This window comes from Heptranchias perlo, unplaced genomic scaffold (assembly GCF_035084215.1).
Source record: "Heptranchias perlo isolate sHepPer1 unplaced genomic scaffold, sHepPer1.hap1 HAP1_SCAFFOLD_390, whole genome shotgun sequence".
Classification (NCBI taxonomy): Eukaryota; Metazoa; Chordata; class Chondrichthyes; order Hexanchiformes; family Hexanchidae; genus Heptranchias; species Heptranchias perlo.
The window spans coordinates 181,171-207,688 of NW_027139402.1; the positions used below are offsets into that span (position 1 = coordinate 181,171).

A 26,518-nucleotide genomic window follows, 5' to 3' on the forward strand; every position below is an offset into this window, starting at 1 on the left:
CAGTGACTGGGATTGGTTTATATCAGTGTGGAGGTGATTGGTGTCAGTGACTGTGGGATTGGTTTATATCAGAGTGGAGGAGATTGGTGTCATTGACTGTGGGATTGGTTTATATCAGTGTGGAGGAGATTGGTGTCAGTGACTGTGGGATTGGTTTATATCAGTGTGGAGGTGATTGGTGTCAGTGACTGTGGGATTGGTTTATATCAGAGTGGAGGAGATTGGTGTCAGTGACTGTGGGATTGGTTTATATCAGAGTGGAGGAGATTGGTGTCAGTGACTGTGGGGTTGGTTTATATCAGAGTGGAGGTGATTGGTGTCAGTGACTGTGGGATTGGTTTATATCAGAGTGGAGGAGATTGGTGTCAGTGACTGTGGGGTTGGTTTATATCAGAGTGGAGGTGATTGGTGTCAGTGACTGTGGGATTGGTTTATATCAGAGTGGAGGAGATTGGTGTCAGTGACTGTGGGATTGGTTTATATCAGAGTGGAGGAGATTGGTGTCAGTGACTGTGGGATTGGTTTATATCAGAGTGGAGGAGATTGGTGTCAGTCACTGTGGGGTTGGTTTATATCAGAGTGGAGGTGATTGGTGTCAGTGACTGTGGGATTGGTTTATATCAGAGTGGAGGTGATTGGTGTCAGTGACTGTGGGATTGGTTTATATCAGAGTGGAGGAGATTGGTGTCAGTGACTGTGGGATTGGTTTATATCAGAGTGGAGGAGATGGTATCAGTGACTGGGATTGGTTTATATCAGAGTGGAGGAGATTGGTGTCAGTGACTGTGGGATTGGTTTATATCAGAGTGGAGGAGATTGGTGTCAGTGACTGTGGGATTGGTTTATATCAGAGTGGAGGTGATTGGTGTCAGTGACTGTGGGATTGGTTTATATCAGTGTGGAGGTGATTGGTGTCAGTGACTGTGGGATTGGTTTCTATCAGAGTGGAGGAGATTGGTGTCAGTGACTGTGGGGTTGGTTTATATCAGAGTGGAGGAGATTGGTGTCAGTGACTGTGGGATTGGTTTATATCAGAGTGGAGGAGATTGGTGTCAGTGACTGTCGGATTGGTTTATATCAGAGTGGAGGAGATTGGTGTCAGTGACTGTGGGATTGGTTTATATCAGAGTGGAGGAGATTGGTGTCAGTGACTGTGGGGTTGGTTTATATCAGAGTGGAGGTGATTGGTGTCAGTGACTGTGGGATTGGTTTATATCAGAGTGGAGGAGATTGGTGTCAGTGACTGTTGGATTGGTTTATATCAGAGTGGAGGTGATTGGTGTCAGTGACTGTGGGGTTGGTTTATATCAGAGTGGAGGTGATTGGTGTCAGTGACTGTGGGATTGGTTTATATCAGAGTGGAGGAGATTGGTGTCAGTGACTGTGGGATTGGTTTATATCAGAGTGGAGGAGATTGGTGTCAGTGACTGTGGGATTGGTTTATATCAGAGTGGAGGAGATTGGTGTCAGTGACTGTGGGATTGGTTTATATCAGAGTGGAGGAGATTGGTGTCAGTGACTGGGATTGGTTTATATCAGAGTGGAGGAGATTGGTGTCAGTGACTGTGGGATTGGTTTATATCAGAGTGGAGGAGATTGGTGTCAGTGACTGTGGGGTTGGTTTATATCAGAGTGGAGGAGATTGGTGTCAGTGACTGTGGGATTGGTTTATATCAGAGTGGAGGAGATTGGTGTCAGTGAGTATGGGATTGGTTTATATCAGAGTGGAGGAGATTGGTGTCAGTGACTGTGGGATTGGTTTATATCAGAGTGGAGGTGATTGGTGTCAGTGACTGTGGGGTTGGTTTATATCAGAGTGGAGGTGATTGGTGTCAGTGACTGTGGGGTTGGTTTATATCAGAGTGGAGGAGATTGGTGTCAGTGACTGTGGGATTGGTTTATATCAGAGTGGAGGTGATTGGTGTCAGTGACTGTGGGATTGGTTTATATTAGAGTGGAGGAGATTGGTGTCAGTGACTGTGGGATTGGTTTATATCAGAGTGGAGGAGATTGGTGTCAGTGAGTATGGGATTGGTTTATATCAGAGTGGAGGAGATTGGTGTCAGTGACTGTGGGATTGGTTTATATCAGAGTGGAGGTGATTGGTGTCAGTGACTGTGGGGTTGGTTTATATCAGAGTGGAGGTGATTGGTGTCAGTGACTGTGGGATTGGTTTATATCAGAGTGGAGTAGATTGGTGTCAGTGACTGTGGGATTGGTTTATATCAGAGTGGAGGAGTTTGGTGTCAGTGACTGTGGGATTGGTTTATATCAGAGTGGAAGAGATTGGTGTCAGTGACTGTGGGATTGGTTTATATCAGAGTGGAGGTGATTGGTGTCAGTGACTGTGGGATTGGTTTATATCAGGGTGGAGGTGATTGGTGTCAGTGACTGATTGGTTTATATCAGAGTGGAGGAGATTGGTGTCAGTGACTGTGGGGTTGGTTTATATCAGTGTGGAGGAGATTGGTGTCAGTGACTGTGGGATTGGTTGATATCAGAGTGGAGGAGATTGGTGTCAGTGACTGTGGGATTGGTTTATATCAGAGTGGAAGAGATTGGTGTCAGTGACTGTGGGATTGGTTTATATCAGAGTGGAGGTGATTGGTGTCAGTGACTGTGGGATTGGTTTATATCAGAGTGGAGGTGATTGGTGTCAGTGACTGTGGGGTTGGTTTATATCAGAGTGGAGGTGATTGGTGTCAGTGACTGTGGGATTGGTTTATATCAGAGTGGAGGAGATTGGTGTCAGTGACTGTGGGATTGGTTTATATCAGAGTGGAGGAGATTGGTGTCAGTGACTGTGGGATTGGTTTATATCAGAGTGGAGGAGATTGGTGTCAGTGACTGTGGGATTGGTTTATATCAGAGTGGAGGAGATTGGTGTCAGTGACTGTGGGGTTGGTTTATATCAGAGTGGAGGAGATTGGTGTCAGTGACTGTGGGATTGGTTTATATCAGAGTGGAGGAGATTGGTGTCAGTAAGTATGGGATTGGTTTATATCAGAGTGGAGGAGATTGGTGTCAGTGACTGTGGGATTGGTTTATATCAGAGTGGAGGTGATTGGTGTCAGTGACTGTGGGGTTGGTTTATATCAGAGTGGAGGTGATTGGTGTCAGTGACTGTGGGGTTGGTTTATATCAGAGTGGAGGAGATTGGTGTCAGTGACTGTGGGATTGGTTTATATCAGAGTGGAGGTGATTGGTGTCAGTGACTGTGGGATTGGTTTATATCAGAGTGGAGGAGATTGGTGTCAGTGACTGTGGGATTGGTTTATATCAGAGTGGAAGAGATTGGTGTCAGTGAGTATGGGATTGGTTTATATCAGAGTGGAGGAGATTGGTGTCAGTGACTGTGGGATTGGTTTATATCAGAGTGGAGGTGATTGGTGTCAGTGACTGTGGGGTTGGTTTATATCAGAGTGGAGGTGATTGGTGTCAGTGACTGTGGGATTGGTTTATATCAGAGTGGAGTAGATTGGTGTCAGTGACTGTGGGATTGGTTTATATCAGAGTGGAGGAGATTGGTGTCAGTGACTGTGGGATTGGTTTATATCAGAGTGGAAGAGATTGGTGTCAGTGACTGTGGGATTGGTTTATATCAGAGTGGAGGTGATTGGTGTCAGTGACTGTGGGATTGGTTTATATCAGAGTGGAGGTGATTGGTGTCAGTGACTGATTGGTTTATATCAGAGTGGAGGAGATTGGTGTCAGTGACTGTGGGGTTGGTTTATATCAGAGTGGAGGAGATTGGTGTCAGTGACTGTGGGATTGGTTTATATCAGAGTGGAGGAGATTGGTGTCAGTGACTGTGGGATTGGTTTATATCAGAGTGGAAGAGATTGGTGTCAGTGACTGTGGGATTGGTTTATATCAGAGTGGAGGTGATTGGTGTCAGTGACTGTGGGATTGGTTTATATCAGAGTGGAGGTGATTGGTGTCAGTGACTGTGGGATTGGTTTATATCAGAGTGGAGGTGATTGGTGTCAGTGACTGTGGGATTGGTTTATATCAGAGTGGAGGTGATTGGTGTCAGTGACTGTGGCATTGGTTTATATCAGAGTGGAGGAGATTGGTGTCAGTGACTGTGGGATTGGTTTATATCAGAGTGGAGGAGATTGGTGTCTGTGACTGTGGGATTGGTTTATATCAGAGTGGAGGAGATTGGTGTCAGTGACTGTGGGATTGGTTTATATCAGAGTGGAGGAGATTGGTGTCAGTGACTGTGGGATTGGTTTATATCAGAGTGGAGGAGATTGGTGTCAGTGACTGTGGGATTGGTTTATATCAGAGTGGAGGTGATTGGTGTCAGTGACTGTGGGATTGGTTTATATCAGAGTGGAGGTGATTGGTGTCAGTGACTGTGGGATTGGTTTATATCAGAGTGGAGGTGATTGGTGTCAGTGACTGTGGGATTGGTTTATATCAGAGTGGAGGAGATTGGTGTCAGTGACTGTGGGATTGGTTTATATCAGAGTGGAGGAGATTGGTGTCAGTGACTGTGGGATTGGTTTATATCAGAGTGGAGGAGATTGGTGTCAGTGACTGTGGGGTTGGTTTATATCAGAGTGGAGGAGATTGGTATCAGTGACTGGGATTGGTTTATATCAGTGTGGAGGTGATTGGTGTCAGTGACTGTGGGATTGGTTTATATCAGAGTGGAGGAGATTGGTGTCAGTGACTGTGGGATTGGTTTATATCAGAGTGGAGGTGATTGGTGTCAGTGACTGGGATTGGTTTATATCAGTGTGGAGGTGATTGGTGTCAGTGACTGTGGGATTGGTTTATATCAGAGTGGAGGAGATTGGTGTCAGTGACTGTGGGATTGGTTTATATCAGTGTGGAGGAGATTGGTGTCAGTGACTGTGGGATTGGTTTATATCAGAGTGGAGGAGATTGGTGTCAGTGACTGTGGGATTGGTTTATATCAGAGTGGAGGAGATTGGTGTCAGTGACTGTGGGGTTGGTTTATATCAGAGTGGAGGAGATTGGTATCAGTGACTGTGATTGGTTTATATCAGTGTGGAGGTGATTGGTGTCAGTGACTGTGGGATTGGTTTATATCAGAGTGGAGGAGATTGGTGTCAGTGACTGTGGGATTGGTTTATATCAGAGTGGAGGTGATTGGTGTCAGTGACTGGGATTGGTTTATATCAGAGTGGAGGTGATTGGTGTCAGTGACTGTGGGATTGGTTTATATCAGAGTGGAGGAGATTGGTGTCAGTGACTGTGGGATTGGTTTATATCAGTGTGGAGGAGATTGGTGTCAGTGACTGTGGGATTGGTTTATATCAGTGTGGAGGTGATTGGTGTCAGTGACTGTGGGATTGGTTTATATCAGAGTGGAGGAGATTGGTGTCAGTGACTGTGGGATTGGTTTATATCAGAGTGGAGGAGATTGGTGTCAGTGACTGTGGGGTTGGTTTATATCAGAGTGGAGGTGATTGGTGTCAGTGACTGTGGGATTGGTTTATATCAGAGTGGAGGTGATTGGTGTCAGTGACTGTGGGGTTGGTTTATATCAGAGTGGAGGTGATTGGTGTCAGTGACTGTGGGATTGGTTTATATCAGAGTGGAGGAGATTGGTGTCAGTGACTGTGGGATTGGTTTGTATCAGAGTGGAGGAGATTGGTGTCAGTGACTGTGGGATTGGTTTATATCAGAGTGGAGGAGATTGGTGTCAGTCACTGTGGGGTTGGTTTATATCAGAGTGGAGGTGATTGGTGTCAGTGACTGTGGGATTGGTTTATATCAGAGTGGAGGTGATTGGTGTCAGTGACTGTGGGATTGGTTTATATCAGAGTGGAGGAGATTGGTGTCAGTGACTGTGGGATTGGTTTATATCAGAGTGGAGGAGATTGGTATCAGTGACTGGGATTGGTTTATATCAGAGTGGAGGAGATTGGTGTCAGTGACTGTGGGATTGGTTTATATCAGAGTGGAGGAGATTGGTGTCAGTGACTGTGGGATTGGTTTATATCAGAGTGGAGGTGATTGGTGTCAGTGACTGTGGGATTGGTTTATATCAGTGTGGAGGTGATTGGTGTCAGTGACTGTGGGATTGGTTTCTATCAGAGTGGAGGAGATTGGTGTCAGTGACTGTGGGATTGGTTTATATCAGAGTGGAGGAGATTGGTATCAGTGACTGGGATTGGTTCATATCAGAGTGGAGGAGATTGGTGTCAGTGACTGTGGGATTGGTTTATATCAGAGTGGAGGTGATTGGTGTCAGTGACTGTGGGGTTGGTTTATATCAGAGTGGAGGAGATTGGTGACAGTCACTGTGGGATTGGTTTATATCAGAGTGGAGGAGATTGGTGTCAGTGACTGTGGGATTGGTTTATATCAGAGTGGAGGAGATTGGTGACAGTCACTGTGGGATTGGTTTATATCAGTGTGGAGGTGATTGGTATCAGTGACTGTGGGATTGGTTTATATCAGAGTGGAGGAGATTGGTGACAGTCACTGTGGGATTGGTTTTTCTCAGAGTGGAGGAGATTGGTGTCAGTGACTGTGGGATTGGTTTATATCAGAGTGGAGGAGATTGGTGTCAGTGACTGTGGGATTGGTTTATATCAGAGTGGAGGAGATTGGTGTCAGTGACTGTGGGATTGGTTTATATCAGCGTGGAGGAGATTGGTGTCAGTGACTGTGGGATTGGTTTATATCAGAGTGGAGGAGATTGGTGTCAGTGACTGTGGGATTGGTTTATATCAGTGTGGAGGTGATTGGTGTCAGTGACTGTGGGATTGGTTTATATCAGAGTGGAGGTGATTGGTGTCAGTGACTGTGGGATTGGTTTATATCAGTGTGGAGGAGATTGGTGTCAGTGACTGTGGGATTGGTTTATATCAGAGTGGAGGTGATTGGTGTCAGTGACTGTGGGATTGGTTTATATCAGAGTGGAGGAGATTGGTGTCAGTGACTGTGGGGTTGGTTTATATCAGAGTGGAGGAGATTGGTGTCAGTGACTGTGGGATTGGTTTATATCAGAGTGGAGGTGATTGGTGTCAGTGACTGTGGGATTGGTTTATATCAGTGTGGAGGAGATTGGTGTCAGTGACTGTGGGATTGGTTTATATCAGTGTGGAGGAGATTGGTGTCAGTGACTGTGGGATTGGTTTATATCAGAGTGGAGGAGATTGGTGTCAGTGACTGTGGGATTGGTTTATATCAGAGTGGAGGTGATTGGTGTCAGTGACTGTGGGATTGGTTTATATCAGAGTGGAGGTGATTGGTGTCAGTGACTGTGGGATTGGTTTATATCAGAGTGGAGGTGATTGGTGTCAGTGACTGTGGGATTGGTTTATATCAGAGTGGAGGAGATTGGTGTCAGTGACTGTGGGGTTGGTTTATATCAGAGTGGAGGAGATTGGTGTCAGTGACTGTGGGATTGGTTTATATCAGAGTGGAGGAGATTGGTGTCAGTGACTGTGGGATTGGTTTATATCAGAGTGGAGGAGATTGGTGTCAGTGACTGTGGGGTTGGTTTATATCAGAGTGGAGGAGATTGGTGTCAGTGACTGTGGGATTGGTTTATATCAGAGTGGAGGTGATTGGTGTCAGTGACTGTGGGATTGGTTTATATCAGTGTGGAGGTGATTGGTGTCAGTGACTGTGGGATTGGTTTATATCAGAGTGGAGGAGATTGGTGTCAGTGACTGTGGGATTGGTTTATATCAGAGTGGAGGTGATTGGTGTCAGTGACTGTGGGATTGGTTTATATCAGAGTGGAGGTGATTGTTGTCAGTGACTGGGATTGGTTTATATCAGAGTGGAGGTGATTGGTGTCAGTGACTGGGATTGGTTTATATCAGAGTGGAGGAGATTGGTTTCAGTGACTGCGGGGTTGGTTTATATCAGAGTGGAGGAGATTGGTGTCAGTGACTGTGGGATTGGTTTATATCAGAGTGGAGGAGATTGGTGTCAGTGACTGTGGGATTGGTTTATATCAGAGTGGAGGAGATTGGTGTCAGTGACTGTGGGATTGGTTTATATCAGAGTGGAGGAGATTGGTGTCAGTGACTGTGGGATTGGTTTATATCAGAGTGGAGGAGATTGGTGTCAGTGACTGTGGGATTGGTTTATATCAGAGTGGAGGAGATTGGTGTCAGTGACTGCGGGATTGGTTTATATCAGAGTGGAGGAGATTGGTGTCAGTGACTGTGGGATTGGTTTATATCAGAGTAGAGGAGATTGGTTTCAGTGACTGTGGGGTTGGTTTATATCAGAGTGGAGGTGATTGGTGTCAGTGACTGTGGGATTGGTTGATATCAGTGTGGAGGAGATTGGTGTCAGTGACTGTGGGATTGGTTTATATCAGTGTGGAGGAGATTGGTGTCAGTGACTATGGGATTGGTTTATATCAGAGTGGAGGAGATTGGTGTCAGTGACTATGGGATTGGTTTATATCAGAGTGGAGGTGATTGGTGTCAGTGACTGTGGGATTGGTTTATATCAGAGTGGAGGAGATTGGTGTCAGTGACTGTGGGATTGGTTTATATCAGAGTGGAGGAGATTGGTGTCAGTGACTGTGGGGTTGGTTTATATCAGTGTGGAGGAGATTGGTGTCAGTGACTGTGGGATTGGTTTATATCAGAGTGGAGGTGATTGGTGTCAGTGACTGTGGGATTGGTTTATATCAGTGTGGAGGTGATTGGTGTCAGTGACTGTGGGATTGGTTTATATCAGTGTGGAGGAGATTGGTGTCAGTGACTGTGGGATTGGTTTATATCAGTGTGGAGGAGATTGGTGTCAGTGACTGTGGGGATTGGTTTATATCAGAGTGGAGGTGATTGGTGTCAGTGACTGTGGGATTGGTGTATATCAGAGTGGAGGAGATTGGTGTCAGTGACTGTGGGGTTGGTTTATATCAGAGTGGAGGAGATTGGTGTCAGTGACTGTGGGATTGGTTTATATCAGAGTGGAGGTGATTGGTGTCAGTGACTGTGGGGTTGGTTTATATCAGTGTGGAGGTGATTGGTGTCAGTGACTGTGGGATTGGTTTATATCAGAGTGGAGGTGATTGGTGTCAGTGACTGTGGGATTGGTTTATATCAGTGTGGAGGAGATTGGTGTCAGTGACTGTGGGATTGGTTTATATCAGTGTGGAGGAGATTGGTGTCAGTGACTGTGGGGATTGGTTTATATCAGAGTGGAGGTGATTGGTGTCAGTGACTGTGGGATTGGTGTATATCAGAGTGGAGGAGATTGGTGTCAGTGACTGTGGGGTTGGTTTATATCAGAGTGGAGGAGATTGGTGTCAGTGACTGTGGGATTGGTTTATATCAGAGTGGAGGAGATTGGTGTCAGTGACTGTGGGATTGGTTTATATCAGAGTGGAGGTGATTGGTGTCAGTGACTGTGGGATTGGTTTATATCAGAGTGGAGGAGATTGGTGTCAGTGACTGTGGGATTGGTTTATATCAGAGTGGAGGAGATTGGTGTCAGTGACTGTGGGATTGGTTTATATCAGAGTGGAGGTGATTGGTGTCAGTGACTGTGGGATTGGTTTATATCAGTGTGGAGGAGATTGGTGTCAGTGACTGTGGGGATTGGTTTATATCAGAGTGGAGGTGATTGGTGTCAGTGACTGTGGGATTGGTGTATATCAGAGTGGAGGAGATTGGTGTCAGTGACTGTGGGGTTGGTTTATATCAGAGTGGAGGAGATTGGTGTCAGTGACTGTGGGATTGGTTTATATCAGAGTGGAGGAGATTGGTGTCAGTGACTGTGGGATTGGTTTATATCAGAGTGGAGGTGATTGGTGTCAGTGACTGTGGGATTGGTTTATATCAGAGTGGAGGTGATTGGTGTCAGTGACTGTGGGATTGGTTTATATCAGAGTGGAGGAGATTGGTGTCAGTGACTGTGGGATTGGTTTATATCAGAGTGGAGGTGATTGGTGTCAGTGACTGTGGGGTTGGTTTATATCAGAGTGGAGGTGATTGGTGTCAGTGACTGTGGGATTGGTTTATATCAGAGTGGAGGTGATTGGTGTCAGTGACTGCGGGATTGGTTTATATCAGAGTGGAGGAGATTGGTGTCAGTGAATGTGGGGTTGGTTTATATCAGTGTGGAGGTGATTGGTGTCAGTGACTGTGGGATTGGTTTATATCAGTGTGGAGGAGATTGGTGTCAGTGACTGTGGGATTGGTTTATATCAGAGTGGAGGTGATTGGTGTCAGTGACTGTGGGATTGGTTTATATCAGAGTGGAGGAGATTGGTGTCAGTGACTGTGGGGTTGGTTTATATCAGAGTGGAGGAGATTGGTGTCAGTGACTGTGGGATTGGTTTATATCAGAGTGGAGGTGATTGGTGTCAGTGACTGTGGGATTGGTTTATATCAGTGTGGAGGAGATTGGTGTCAGTGACTGTGGGATTGGTTTATATCAGTGTGGAGGAGATTGGTGTCAGTGACTGTGGGATTGGTTTATATCAGAGTGGAGGAGATTGGTGTCAGTGACTGTGGGATTGGTTTATATCAGAGTGGAGGTGATTGGTGTCAGTGACTGTGGGATTGGTTTATATCAGAGTGGAGGTGATTGGTGTCAGTGACTGTGGGATTGGTTTATATCAGAGTGGAGGTGATTGGTGTCAGTGACTGTGGGATTGGTTTATATCAGAGTGGAGGAGATTGGTGTCAGTGACTGTGGGGTTGGTTTATATCAGAGTGGAGGAGATTGGTGTCAGTGACTGTGGGATTGGTTTATATCAGAGTGGAGGAGATTGGTGTCAGTGACTGTGGGATTGGTTTATATCAGAGTGGAGGAGATTGGTGTCAGTGACTGTGGGGTTGGTTTATATCAGAGTGGAGGAGATTGGTGTCAGTGACTGTGGGATTGGTTTATATCAGAGTGGAGGTGATTGGTGTCAGTGACTGTGGGATTGGTTTATATCAGTGTGGAGGTGATTGGTGTCAGTGACTGTGGGATTGGTTTATATCAGAGTGGAGGAGATTGGTGTCAGTGACTGTGGGATTGGTTTATATCAGAGTGGAGGAGATTGGTGTCAGTGACTGTGGGATTGGTTTATATCAGAGTGGAGGAGATTGGTGACAGTGACTGTGGGATTGGTTTATATCAGACAGGAGGAGATTGGTGTCAGTGACTGTGGGGTTGGTTCATATCAGAGTGGAGGTGATTGGTGTCAGTGACTGTGGGGTTGGTTTATATCAGAGTGGAGGTAATTGGTGTCAGTGACTGTGGGATTGGTTTATATCAGAGTGGAGGTGATTGGTGTCAGTGACTGTGGGATTGGTTTATATCAGAGTGGAGGTGATTGGTGTCAGTGACTGTGGGATTGGTTTATATCAGAGTGGAGGTGATTGGTGTCAGTGACTGTGGGATTGGTTTATATCAGTGTGGAGGTGATTGGTGTCAGTGACTGTGGGGTTGGTTTATATCAGTGTGGAGGAGATTGGTGTCAGTGACTGTGGGGTTGGTATATATCAGAGTGGAGGTGATTGGTGTCAGCGACTGTGGGATTGGTTTATATCAGAGTGGAGGAGATTGGTGTCAGTGACTGTGGGATTGGTTTATATCAGTGTGGAGGAGATTGGTGTCAGTGACTGTGGGATTGGTTTATATCAGAGTGGAGGAGATTGGTGTCAGTGACTGTGGGATTGGTTTATATCAGAGTGGAGGAGATTGGTGACAGTGACTGTGGGATTGGTTTATATCAGAGTGGAGGAGATTGGTGACAGTGACTGTGGGATTGGTTTATATCAGAGTGGAGGAGATTGGTGTCAGTGACTGTGGGATTGTTTATATCAGAGTGGAGGAGATTGGTGTCAGTGACTGTGGGATTGGTTTATATCAGTGTGGAGGAGATTGGTGTCAGTGACTGTGGGATTGGTTTATATCAGAGTGGAGGAGATTGGTGACAGTGACTGTGGGATTGGTTTATATCAGAGTGGAGGAGATTGGTGTCAGTGACTGTGGGATTGGTTTATATCAGAGTGGAGGAGATTGGTGTCAGTGACTGTGGGATTGGTTTATATCAGAGTGGAGGTGATTGGTGTCAGTGACTGCGGGATTGGTTTATATTAGAGTGGAGGTGATTGGTGTCACTGACTGTGGGATTGGTTTATATCAGAGTGGAGGTGATTGGTGTCAGTGACTGTGGGATTGGTTTATATCAGAGTGGAGGAGATTGGTGTCAGTGACTGTGGGATTGGTTTATATCAGTGTGGAGGTGATTGGTGTCAGTGACTGTGGGATTGGTTTATATCAGAGTGGAGGTGATTGGTGTCAGTGACTGTGGGATTGTTTATATCAGAGTGGAGGAGATTGGTGTCAGTGACTGTGGGATTGGTTTATATCAGTGTGGAGGTGATTGGTGTCAGTGACTGTGGGATTGGTTTATATCAGAGTGGAGGTGATTGGTGTCAGTGACTGTGGGATTGGTTTATATCAGAGTGGAGGTGATTGGTGTCAGTGACTGTGGGATTGGTTTATATCAGAGTGGAGGAGATTGGTGTCAGTGACTGTGGGATTGGTTTATATCAGAGTGGAGGTGATTGGTGTCAGTGACTGTGGGATTGGTTTATATCAGAGTGGAGGTGATTGGTGTCAGTGACTGTGGGATTGGTTTATATCAGAGTGGAGGTGATTGGTGTCAGTGACTGTGGGATTGGTTTATATCAGAGTGGAGGAGATTGGTGTCAGTGACTGTGGGATTGGTTTATATCAGAGTGGAGGAGATTGGTGTCAGTGACTGTGGGGATTGGTTTATATCAGAGTGGAGGAGATTGGTGTCAGTGACTGTGGGGATTGGTTTATATCAGAGTGGAGGAGATTGGTGTCAGTGACTGTGGGATTGGTTTATATCAGTGTGGAGGAGATTGGTGTCAGTGACTGTGGGATTGGTTTATATCAGAGTGGAGGAGATTGGTGTCAGTGACTGTGGGATTGGTTTATATCAGAGTGGAGGAGATTGGTGTCAGTGACTGTGGGATTGGTTTATATCAGAGTGGAGGAGATTGGTGTCAGTGACTGTGGGATTGGTTTATATCAGAGTGGAGGTGATTGGTGTCAGTGACTGTGGGATTGGTTTATATCAGTGTGGAGGAGATTGGTGTCAGTGACTGTGGGATTGGTTTATATCAGTGTGGAGGAGATTGGTGTCAGTGACTATGGGATTGGTTTATATCAGAGTGGAGGAGATTGGTGTCAGTGACTGTGGGATTGGTTTATATCAGAGTGGAGGTGATTGGTGTCAGTGACTGTGGGATTGGTTTATATCAGAGTGGAGGAGATTGGTGTCAGTGACTATGGGATTGGTTTATATCAGAGTGGAGGTGATTGGTGTCAGTGACTGTGGGATTGGTTTATATCAGAGTGGAGGAGATTGGTGTCAGTGACTGTGGGATTGGTTTATATCAGAGTGGAGGAGATTGGTGTCAGTGACTGTGGGGTTGGTTTATATCAGTGTGGAGGAGATTGGTGTCAGTGACTGTGGGATTGGTTTATATCAGAGTGGAGGTGATTGGTGTCAGTGACTGTGGGATTGGTTTATATCAGTGTGGAGGTGATTGGTGTCAGTGACTGTGGGATTGGTTTATATCAGTGTGGAGGAGATTGGTGTCAGTGACTGTGGGATTGGTTTATATCAGTGTGGAGGAGATTGGTGTCAGTGACTGTGGGGATTGGTTTATATCAGAGTGGAGGTGATTGGTGTCAGTGACTGTGGGATTGGTGTATATCAGAGTGGAGGAGATTGGTGTCAGTGACTGTGGGGTTGGTTTATATCAGAGTGGAGGAGATTGGTGTCAGTGACTGTGGGATTGGTTTATATCAGAGTGGAGGTGATTGGTGTCAGTGACTGTGGGGTTGGTTTATATCAGTGTGGAGGTGATTGGTGTCAGTGACTGTGGGATTGGTTTATATCAGAGTGGAGGTGATTGGTGTCAGTGACTGTGGGATTGGTTTATATCAGTGTGGAGGAGATTGGTGTCAGTGACTGTGGGATTGGTTTATATCAGTGTGGAGGAGATTGGTGTCAGTGACTGTGGGGATTGGTTTATATCAGAGTGGAGGTGATTGGTGTCAGTGACTGTGGGATTGGTGTATATCAGAGTGGAGGAGATTGGTGTCAGTGACTGTGGGGTTGGTTTATATCAGAGTGGAGGAGATTGGTGTCAGTGACTGTGGGATTGGTTTATATCAGAGTGGAGGAGATTGGTGTCAGTGACTGTGGGATTGGTTTATATCAGAGTGGAGGTGATTGGTGTCAGTGACTGTGGGATTGGTTTATATCAGAGTGGAGGAGATTGGTGTCAGTGACTGTGGGATTGGTTTATATCAGAGTGGAGGAGATTGGTGTCAGTGACTGTGGGATTGGTTTATATCAGAGTGGAGGTGATTGGTGTCAGTGACTGTGGGATTGGTTTATATCAGTGTGGAGGAGATTGGTGTCAGTGACTGTGGGGATTGGTTTATATCAGAGTGGAGGTGATTGGTGTCAGTGACTGTGGGATTGGTGTATATCAGAGTGGAGGAGATTGGTGTCAGTGACTGTGGGGTTGGTTTATATCAGAGTGGAGGAGATTGGTGTCAGTGACTGTGGGATTGGTTTATATCAGAGTGGAGGAGATTGGTGTCAGTGACTGTGGGATTGGTTTATATCAGAGTGGAGGTGATTGGTGTCAGTGACTGTGGGATTGGTTTATATCAGAGTGGAGGTGATTGGTGTCAGTGACTGTGGGATTGGTTTATATCAGAGTGGAGGAGATTGGTGTCAGTGACTGTGGGATTGGTTTATATCAGAGTGGAGGTGATTGGTGTCAGTGACTGTGGGGTTGGTTTATATCAGAGTGGAGGTGATTGGTGTCAGTGACTGTGGGATTGGTTTATATCAGAGTGGAGGAGATTGGTGTCAGTGACTGTGGGATTGGTTTATATCAGAGTGGAGGAGATTGGTGTCAGTGAATGTGGGGTTGGTTTATATCAGTGTGGAGGTGATTGGTGTCAGTGACTGTGGGATTGGTTTATATCAGTGTGGAGGAGATTGGTGTCAGTGACTGTGGGATTGGTTTATATCAGAGTGGAGGTGATTGGTGTCAGTGACTGTGGGATTGGTTTATATCAGAGTGGATGAGATTGGTGTCAGTGACTGTGGGGTTGGTTTATATCAGAGTGGAGGAGATTGGTGTCAGTGACTGTGGGATTGGTTTATATCAGAGTGGAGGTGATTGGTGTCAGTGACTGTGGGATTGGTTTATATCAGTGTGGAGGAGATTGGTGTCAGTGACTGTGGGATTGGTTTATATCAGTGTGGAGGAGATTGGTGTCAGTGACTGTGGGATTGGTTTATATCAGAGTGGAGGAGATTGGTGTCAGTGACTGTGGGATTGGTTTATATCAGAGTGGAGGTGATTGGTGTCAGTGACTGTGGGATTGGTTTATATCAGAGTGGAGGTGATTGGTGTCAGTGACTGTGGGATTGGTTTATATCAGAGTGGAGGTGATTGGTGTCAGTGACTGTGGGATTGGTTTATATCAGAGTGGAGGAGATTGGTGTCAGTGACTGTGGGGTTGGTTTATATCAGAGTGGAGGAGATTGGTGTCAGTGACTGTGGGATTGGTTTATATCAGAGTGGAGGAGATTGGTGTCAGTGACTGTGGGATTGGTTTATATCAGAGTGGAGGAGATTGGTGTCAGTGACTGTGGGGTTGGTTTATATCAGAGTGGAGGAGATTGGTGTCAGTGACTGTGGGATTGGTTTATATCAGAGTGGAGGTGATTGGTGTCAGTGACTGTGGGATTGGTTTATATCAGTGTGGAGGTGATTGGTGTCAGTGACTGTGGGATTGGTTTATATCAGAGTGGAGGAGATTGGTGTCAGTGACTGTGGGATTGGTTTATATCAGAGTGGAGGAGATTGGTGTCAGTGACTGTGGGATTGGTTTATATCAGAGTGGAGGAGATTGGTGACAGTGACTGTGGGATTGGTTTATATCAGAGTGGAGGAGATTGGTGTCAGTGACTGTGGGATTGGTTTATATCAGAGTGGAGGTGATTGGTGACAGTGACTGTGGGATTGGTTTATATCAGACAGGAGGAGATTGGTGTCAGTGACTGTGGGGTTGGTTTATATCAGAGTGGAGGTGATTGGTGTCAGTGACTGTGGGGTTGGTTTATATCAGAGTGGAGGTAATTGGTGTCAGTGACTGTGGGATTGGTTTATATCAGAGTGGAGGTGATTGGTGTCAGTGACTGTGGGATTGGTTTATATCAGAGTGGAGGTGATTGGTGTCAGTGACTGTGGGATTGGTTTATATCAGAGTGGAGGTGATTGGTGTCAGTGACTGTGGGATTGGTTTATATCAGTGTGGAGGTGATTGGTGTCAGTGACTGTGGGGTTGGTTTATATCAGTGTGGAGGAGATTGGTGTCAGTGACTGTGGGGTTGGTTTATATCAGAGTGGAGGTGATTGGTGTCAGCGACTGTGGGATTGGTTTATATCAGAGTGGAGGAGATTGGTGTCAGTGACTGTGGGATTGGTTTATATCGGTGTGGAGGAGATTGGTGTCAGTGACTGTGGGATTGGTTTATATCAGAGTGGAGGAGATTGGTGTCAGTGACTGTGGGATTGGTTTATATCAGAGTGGAGGAGATTGGTGACAGTGACTGTGGGATTGGTTTATATCAGAGTGGAGGAGATTGGTGACAGTGACTGTGGGATTGGTTTATATCAGAGTGGAGGAGATTGGTGTCAGTGACTGTGGGATTGTTTATATCAGAGTGGAGGAGATTGGTGTCAGTGACTGTGGGATTGGTTTATATCAGTGTGGAGGAGATTGGTGTCAGTGACTGTGGGATTGGTTTATATCAGAGTGGAGGAGATTGGTGTCAGTGACTGTGGGATTGGTTTATATCAGAGTGGAGGTGATTGGTGTCAGTGACTGTGGGATTGGTTTATATCAGTGTGGAGGTGATTGGTGTCAGTGACTGTGGGGTTGGTTTATATCAGTGTGGAGGAGATTGGTGTCAGTGACTGTGGGGTTGGTTTATATCAGAGTGGAGGTGATTGGTGTCAGCGACTGTGGGATTGGTTTATATCAGAGTGGAGGAGATTGGTGTCAGTGACTGTGGGATTGGTTTATATCAGTGTGGAGGAGATTGGTGTCAGTGACTGTGGGATTGGTTTATATCAGAGTGGAGGAGATTGGTGTCAGTGACTGTGGGATTGGTTTATATCAGAGTGGAGGAGATTGGTGACAGTGACTGTGGGATTGGTTTATATCAGAGTGGAGGAGATTGGTGACAGTGACTGTGGGGTTGGTTTATATCAGAGTGGAGGTAATTGGTGTCAGTGACTGTGGGATTGGTTTATATCAGAGTGGAGGTGATTGGTGTCAGTGACTGTGGGATTGGTTTATATCAGAGTGGAGGTGATTGGTGTCAGTGACTGTGGGATTGGTTTATATCAGTGTGGAGGTGATTGGTGTCAGTGACTGTGGGGTTGGTTTATATCAGTGTGGAGGAGATTGGTGTCAGTGACTGTGGGGTTGGTTTATATCAGAGTGGAGGTGATTGGTGTCAGCGACTGTGGGATTGGTTTATATCAGAGTGGAGGAGATTGGTGTCAGTGACTGTGGGATTGGTTTATATCAGTGTGGAGGAGATTGGTGTCAGTGACTGTGGGATTGGTTTATATCAGAGTGGAGGAGATTGGTGTCAGTGACTGTGGGATTGGTTTATATCAGAGTGGAGGAGATTGGTGACAGTGACTGTGGGATTGGTTTATATCAGAGTGGAGGAGATTGGTGACAGTGACTGTGGGATTGGTTTATATCAGAGTGGAGGAGATTGGTGTCAGTGACTGTGGGATTGTTTATATCAGAGTGGAGGAGATTGGTGTCAGTGACTGTGGGATTGGTTTATATCAGTGTGGAGGAGATTGGTGTCAGTGACTGTGGGATTGGTTTATATCAGAGTGGAGGAGATTGGTGTCAGTGACTGTGGGATTGGTTTATATCAGAGTGGAGGAGATTGGTGTCAGTGACTGTGCGATTGGTTTATATCAGAGTGGAGGTGATTGGTGTCAGTGACTGCGGGATTGGTTTATATTAGAGTGGAGGTGATTGGTGTCACTGACTGTGGGATTGGTTTATATCAGAGTGGAGGTGATTGGTGTCAGTGACTGTGGGATTGGTTTATATCAGTGTGGAGGTGAATGGTGTCAGTGACTGTGGGATTGGTTTATATCAGAGTGGAGGAGATTGGTGTCAGTGACTGTGGGATTGGTTTATATCAGTGTGGAGGTGAATGGTGTCAGTGACTGTGGGATTGGTTTATATCAGAGTGGAGGTGATTGGTGTCAGTGACTGTGGGATTGGTTTATATCAGAGTGGAGGTGATTGGTGTCAGTGACTGTGGGATTGGTTTATATCAGAGTGGAGGTGATTGGTGTCAGTGACTGTGGGATTGGTTTATATCAGAGTGGAGGAGATTGGTGTCAGTGACTGTGGGATTGGTTTATATCAGAGTGGAGGTGATTGGTGTCAGTGACTGTGGGATTGGTTTATATCAGAGTGGAGGTGATTGGTGTCAGTGACTGTGGGATTGGTTTATATCAGAGTGGAGGTGATTGGTGTCAGTGACTGTGGGATTGGTTTATATCAGAGTGGAGGAGATTGGTGTCAGTGACTGTGGGATTGGTTTATATCAGAGTGGAGGAGATTGGTGTCAGTGACTGTGGGGATTGATTTATATCAGAGTGGAGGAGATTGGTGTCAGTGACTGTGGGGATTGGTTTATATCAGAGTGGAGGAGATTGGTGTCAGTGACTGTGGGATTGGTTTATATCAGTGTGGAGGAGATTGGTGTCAGTGACTGTGGGATTGGTTTATATCAGTGTGGAGGAGATTGGTGTCAGTGACTGTGGGATTGGTTTATATCAGAGTGGAGGAGATTGGTGTCAGTGACTGTGGGATTGGTTTATATCAGAGTGGAGGTGATTGGTGTCAGTGACTGTGGGATTGGTTTATATCAGAGTGGAGGTGATTGGTGTCAGTGACTGTGGGATTGGTTTATATCAGTGTGGAGGAGATTGGTGTCAGTGACTGTGGGGATTGGTTTATATCAGAGTGGAGGTGATTGGTGTCAGTGACTGTGGGATTGGTGTATATCAGAGTGGAGGAGATTGGTGTCAGTGACTGTGGGGTTGGTTTATATCAGAGTGGAGGAGATTGGTGTCAGTGACTGTGGGATTGGTTTATATCAGAGTGGAGGAGATTGGTGTCAGTGACTGTGGGATTGGTTTATATCAGAGTGGAGGTGATTGGTGTCAGTGACTGTGGGATTGGTTTATATCAGAGTGGAGGTGATTGGTGTCAGTGACTGTGGGATTGGTTTATATCAGAGTGGAGGAGATTGGTGTCAGTGACTGTGGGATTGGTTTATATCAGAGTGGAGGTGATTGGTGTCAGTGACTGTGGGGTTGGTTTATATCAGAGTGGAGGTGATTGGTGTCAGTGACTGTGGGATTGGTTTATATCAGAGTGGAGGAGATTGGTGTCAGTGACTGTGGGATTGGTTTATATCAGAGTGGAGGAGATTGGTGTCAGTGAATGTGGGGTTGGTTTATATCAGTGTGGAGGTGATTGGTGTCAGTGACTGTGGGATTGGTTTATATCAGAGTGGAGGTGATTGGTGTCAGTGACTGTGGGATTGGTTTATATCAGAGTGGAGGTGATTGGTGTCAGTGACTGTGGGATTGGTTTATATCAGTGTGGAGGAGATTGGTGTCAGTGACTGTGGGATTGGTTTATATCAGTGTGGAGGAGATTGGTGTCAGTGACTGTGGGATTGGTTTATATCAGAGTGGAGGAGATTGGTGTCAGTGACTGTGGGATTGGTTTATATCAGAGTGGAGGTGATTGGTGTCAGTGACTGTGGGATTGGTTTATATCAGAGTGGAGGTGATTGGTGTCAGTGACTGTGGGATTGGTTTATATCAGAGTGGAGGTGATTGGTGTCAGTGACTGTGGGATTGGTTTATATCAGAGTGGAGGAGATTGGTGTCAGTGACTGTGGGGTTGGTTTATATCAGAGTGGAGGAGATTGGTGTCAGTGACTGTGGGATTGGTTTATATCAGAGTGGAGGAGATTGGTGTCAGTGACTGTGGGATTGGTTTATATCAGAGTGGAGGAGATTGGTGTCAGTGACTGTGGGGTTGGTTTATATCAGAGTGGAGGAGATTGGTGTCAGTGACTGTGGGATTGGTTTATATCAGAGTGGAGGTGATTGGTGTCAGTGACTGTGGGATTGGTTTATATCAGTGTGGAGGTGATTGGTGTCAGTGACTGTGGGATTGGTTTATATCAGAGTGGAGGAGATTGGTGTCAGTGACTGTGGGATTGGTTTATATCAGAGTGGAGGAGATTGGTGTCAGTGACTGTGGGATTGGTTTATATCAGAGTGGAGGAGATTGGTGACAGTGACTGTGGGATTGGTTTATATCAGACAGGAGGAGATTGGTGTCAGTGACTGTGGGGTTGGTTTATATCAGAGTGGAGGTGATTGGTGTCAGTGACTGTGGGGTTGGTTTATATCAGAGTGGAGGTAATTGGTGTCAGTGACTGTGGGATTGGTTTATATCAGAGTGGAGGTGATTGGTGTCAGTGACTGTGGGATTGGTTTATATCAGAGTGGAGGTGATTGGTGTCAGTGACTGTGGGATTGGTTTATATCAGTGTGGAGGAGATTGGTGTCAGTGACTGTGGGATTGGTTTATATCAGAGTGGAGGAGATTGGTGACAGTGACTGTGGGATTGGTTTATATCAGAGTGGAGGAGATTGGTGTCAGTGACTGTGGGATTGGTTTATATCAGAGTGGAGGAGATTGGTGTCAGTGACTGTGGGATTGGTTTATATCAGAGTGGAGGTGATTGGTGTCAGTGACTGCGGGATTGGTTTATATTAGAGTGGAGGTGATTGGTGTCACTGACTGTGGGATTGGTTTATATCAGAGTGGAGGTGATTGGTGTCAGTGACTGTGGGATTGGTTTATATCAGAGTGGAGGAGATTGGTGTCAGTGACTGTGGGATTGGTTTATATCAGTGTGGAGGTGATTGGTGTCAGTGACTGTGGGATTGGTTTATATCAGAGTGGAGGTGATTGGTGTCAGTGACTGTGGGATTGGTTTATATCAGAGTGGAGGTGATTGGTGTCAGTGACTGTGGGATTGGTTTATATCAGAGTGGAGGTGATTGGTGTCAGTGACTGTGGGATTGGTGTATATCAGAGTGGAGGTGATTGGTGTCAGTGACTGTGGGATTGGTTTATATCAGAGTGGAGGTGATTGGTGTCAGTGACTGTGGGATTGGTTTATATCAGAGTGGAGGTGATTGGTGTCAGTGACTGTGGGATTGGTTTATATCAGAGTGGAGGTGATTGGTGTCAGTGACTGTGGGATTGGTTTATATCAGAGTGGAGGAGATTGGTGTCAGTGACTGTGGGGTTGGTTTATATCAGTGTGGAGGTGATTGGTGTCAGTGACTGTGGGATTGGTTTATATCAGAGTGGAGGAGATTGGTGTCAGTGACTGTGGGATTGGTTTATATCAGAGTGGAGGAGATTGGTGTCAGTGACTGTGGGGATTGGTTTATATCAGAGTGGAGGAGATTGGTGTCAGTGACTGTGGGGATTGGTTTATATCAGAGTGGAGGAGATTGGTGTCAGTGACTGTGGGATTGGTTTATATCAGTGTGGAGGAGATTGGTGTCAGTGACTGAGTTCAGGAACTGGAATTAACAATTTAGACCCTGAAGCCCACTCCGCTGTTCAATTTGATCAGGACTAATCTGTGCCACTACTCCATTTACTCTTCTTTGCTCCATGTCCCTTTCAACCCTCACACAACACAAATCCATCAATCTCAATATTGAACATTTCAATCGAGCCCCAGCATCCACAGCCTTTCGGGGAAGTGAGTTTGTAATTTCCACTAACCTTTGTGTGAAAAATTGCACCTTATTTTGCTCGTAAATGAGCGAGCTCTAATTTTAACATTACCAAGAAGGTGGCAGATGGAGTATAATGTGGGGAAATGTGGAAATTATTCACTTTGGTAGGAAGAATAGAAAAGCAGAATATTTTTTTGAAAAGTGAGAGTCGAAGAAATGTTGGTGTTCAGAGGGATTTGGGTGTCCTTGTACATGGACCACAGAAAGTTAATATGCAGGTGCAGCAAACAATTTGGAAAGCAAATATTATGTTGGCCTTGATTGCAAGGGGGTTGGAGAATAAGAGTAAGGGAGACTTGCTGCAATTATATTGGGCCTTGATGAGACCACACCTGGAGCACTGTGTACAGTTTTGGTCTCCTTACCTGAGGAAGGATATACTTGCCTTAGAGGGGGTGCAACAAAGGTTCACTAGATTGATTCCTGGGATGAGAGGGTTCTTGTATGAGGAGAGATTGAGCAGAATGGCCCGATATTCTCTGGAGTTTAGAAGAATGAGAGGTGATCTCATTGAAACGTCTAAAATTCTTAAAGGGCTTGACAGGGTAGATGCTGAGAGGATGTTTCCCCTTGCTGGAGAGTCTAGAACTCGGGGGCATAGTCTCAGGATAAGGGATCGGCCATTTAAGACTGAGATGAGGAAAAATGTCTTCACTCAGAGGGTTGCGATTGTTTGGAATTCTCCACCCCAGAGGGCTGTGGATGCTCAGTCATTGAGTATATTCAAGAATGAGATGACGAGATTTTTGGACACCAAGAGAATCAAGGAATCGGGCTGGAAAGTGGAGTTAAGGTAGAAGATCAGCCATGTTCTTACTGAATGGCAGAGCAGGCTCGAGGGGCCGTATGGCCCACTCCTGCTCCTATTTCTTATTCCCTCTTGTTCTGGATTCCCCTCCAGAAGAAATCATTTCTCCGAATCTAACTTATTGAATCATTTTATTATTTTAAACATCTCGATGAGATCACATCTCAATGTTCTAAACTCATGGGAATAAAAACCAAGTTTATGCCACCTCTCCTCATAATTTAACCCTTTTAACCCCGGCATCATTCTGGTGAATCTGCACTGTACCTTTTCTAAGGCCGATTTATCTCTCCCTCGGTTCGGTGCCCAGTTCTCCAGGTGGGGTCTGACCAAGGTTCATTACAACTGAAGCATCACTTCTGTATTCCAACCCCACTCAAGATAAAGGTCAACATTCAATTAGACTTGTTGATTATTGTCAAGATTTGTAAGGTATTTGCAAAGGATTCGAGGGGATCTCAGAGTTGGGATTTTTCTTTATTCTGTCCACTCAAGGAGTTTGATAACAGACTTACTCCTTTGAATTTAGTGCTGGATTATTGAGCCGTGATGTGTTTACTTGTTTGCATTTTGTTAAATACATTTGCTGAGTGTATTTAAATTGAAGACGAGATTCCCAGGCCTGATGCTCTATTCACACATCGAAGGTGAGAGAGATGCTGTGGGACACACGATAAGTCCAGTCGCTGAAAGTGATTCACAGACTGGGTTTTGTGTTTAGTGATCCCGGGTACATTACTGATACCTTCCCTGGATCCCAAGGCTGGGAGAGGCACTCGGGAAGGACCGGGGAGCTGGGACTTGGCCATGAGAGTAATTGCAGGTATGAGAACTGAAATAATCTACAGTGAGAAAGGAGAAAAGGCAAAATAATCGGTAATGAGGACATCAATTAGTCTCTTATCTTGAATTCATCAAGTAATTGACCCATTCTGTTTGAAACAAAGTTGATTTATTTGACATCGATCCAGAATATTGAATTTCAGCCCAGTTATAGCGGTTATTAACATCAGCAGAAACAAATCCCAACTTCCAGAATGATGTTCTGCTGCTGAAACCCTCATCCGTGCCTTTGTTTACCTCCAGACTCGACTATTCCAATGCTCTCCAGGCCCGGCCTTCCACTTTACACCCTCCGTAAACTTGAACCCACAATCTCCAGATCAATAATCAGTCCCATTATTCATTGTGTCACTGGCCCAGGCTGTGGAGAACACGGAGCAGCTCCCACTCCCACAGCACTGCGGTATGAGCAGGTACCGAGTCAGCCTCAGTCATGAGCACTGGAATCCACGAGTCCGGGTGTGTCAAAGGTGCACGGTGAACAATCACCAAAGTGAAACATTTTTCCGCTTCCCTTCGATACCTCAGCTGGTCGAGCGACAAGACTGTCGTGGAAAATAAGACAAAGTCATCCTTCCGTCATTTGTTCAATTCCTGCTCGAAGGAGAACGCGTGATTTTGCAATAAGCAGCAATTAGTTCAAGGTCGCTCTCTTAACTTTACAGGCACCTCACAGATTAACATGTTGCCATGAAGGCACAGGACGCCTCTTTTCCTTTCTCAAAGCTGAAAACTTTCTGTGTCTGCCCAAACAAGGCTGCTCTGCCTCTGCTCACCAGCAGGGAGCGCTTTTGAGCAGCAAGACTTCAAAACACTCAGCTCTCGCTTTCAGGCAAAAGAAGTCTTCGATCAGCACCGGACTCCACGAGTCTGAACGTGTCAACAGGCGCACGGTGAACAATCACCAAAGACAGCACTGTTTATCACTTCCCTTCGATAGCTCAGCTGGTAGAGCGGAGGACTGTAGTGAATAAAACAAAATAAAGTCATCCTTAGGTCGCTGGTTCAATTCCGGCTCGAAGGAGTGAGTGTGATTTTGGAATAAGCAGCAATTACCTCAAGGTCACTCTCTGAACTTCACAGGCAGCTCACAGATTAACATGTTGCCACTCAGGCACAGGACGCCTCTTCTCCTTTCCAAAGCCGAAAAGCTTTCTGTGTCTGCCCGAGCACGGCTGTTTCACTCGAGCATTTCCCTCTGCTCACCAGCAGGGAGTGCCTTTGAGCAGCAACACTTCAAATCGCCCTCAATTTCAGGCAAAATGGTCTTCGATCAGTCAGTCAGTCAGGGCTCTCGCTGCTCCTCGAGCTCGGGCGGCTGTTGCTTTCCGGTGACCTCGTCTTCCTTCCGAAGGCTCGGGCTCTTCTCAGCATCACTCATGATTACTGTGGCTTCCCGTTCTGCTGTTCCTCACTTGCTGATGCTCGATACCGCCGATTGGAGCAAAGTATTTAATATATTCAGGGAGCGGCAACCCAAGGCAAGATTTCTCTGCTGGTCTTGGAGCAGCTTGAAGGCGAGTGTGAGGCAGGAACTGTGAGGGGCGATTTACTAACAGCAAACGAGGAATTAGCTCAACTGGTGGAGCGCTCACTTGGCCTGTGAGAAGTAGCGGGATCGTTGATTATATTCTCCACTCACCGTTTGTCTTGGTGCAATTATACAGAAACAAGAGTGTTGTCAGTGAGTCCATCGCCCATGGACTTCCTAAACTTCACTGTGTGTTTGGGTACAGAGAGATCAAGGGGCAGCAAATCTTTTGATATGCTGCAGTAAGCAAAAGTTCTTGATTTTGCGATGCAGCAAAGATGGAAAGATGGAAAAAAAGCTTCGTAATCCTTGATGCCTTCTCTGAAGATTGAATTCAGGACCTTCAGATTATGACACTGATGCACTGCTTGCTGCACTGAGAAGGCACTTACCAGGTATGGAGCCAGGCAGCACCACCAAGTAGGACAGCTTGCAAGGTATTGAATGCCATAACATATTGCATAAAAAAATCCAAGCCAGGTAGGAATCGAACCTAATGCGTTATCCATTGCACCACTGGCCCAGATTATAACGAATTAGTAGCAGTGGGAGGCAGTGGGCATGGCGGAGGTACTAAATAAATACATTGCATCTGTCTTTCCCAAGGAAGAAGACGCTGCCAGAGTGTCAGTAAAGGAAGATGTTGTAGAGATACTGGATTGGCTAAAAATTCACAAAGAGGAGGTACTGGAAAGGCTGGCTGTACTTAAAGTAGATCCGTCATCTGGTCCGGATGGGATGCATCCTCGGTTGCTGAGGGAAGTAACGGTGGAAATTGCAGAGGTACTGGCAAAAAACCTCCAAACATCCTTCGATATGGGGGTGATGCCAGAGGACTGGAGAATTGCAAATGTTACACCCCTGTTCTAGAAAGGGTGAAAGAAAAAATCCAGCAACTACTGACCAGTCAGTTTAACCTCGGTAGTGGAGAAAGTTCTAGCAATGATAATCCAGGACAGAATTAGCAGTCAATTGGACAAGGATTAGGGAAAGCCAGCACGGATTTGTTAAAGGCAAATCGTGTTTAATTAAATTGATACAGTTTTTTGATGAGGTAACAGAGAGTAGATGAGGGCAATGCAGTTAATGTGGTGTGTCTGGACTTCGAAAAGGCGTCAGATAAAGTGCCACATAATGGGTTTATCATCAAGATTGAAGTCCATGGAATAAAAGGGGCAGGAGCAGCATGGATACAGAATTGGCTAAATAACGGGAAACAGAGTGTCGTGGTGAACGGTTGTTTTTCGGAATGGAGGGAGGTGTACAGTGGTGTTCCCCAGGGGTCGGTGCTGGGACCACTGTTTTCCTTGATATACATTAATGACTTGGACTTGGGGATACAGGGCACAATTTCCAAAT

General features: G+C 45.8%; 1 non-coding gene across 1 annotated transcript; it reads left to right on the forward strand.

The window, feature by feature from the left end:
* Window positions 1-24,558: 24,558 nt before the first annotated feature.
* trnay-gua (transfer RNA tyrosine (anticodon GUA)) lies at window positions 24,559-24,652 on the forward strand. Its single transcript has 2 exons — window positions 24,559-24,595; window positions 24,617-24,652. It is a non-coding gene; the product is annotated as a tRNA-Tyr (tRNA).
* The last annotated feature ends 1,866 nt before the right edge of the window (window positions 24,653-26,518 follow it).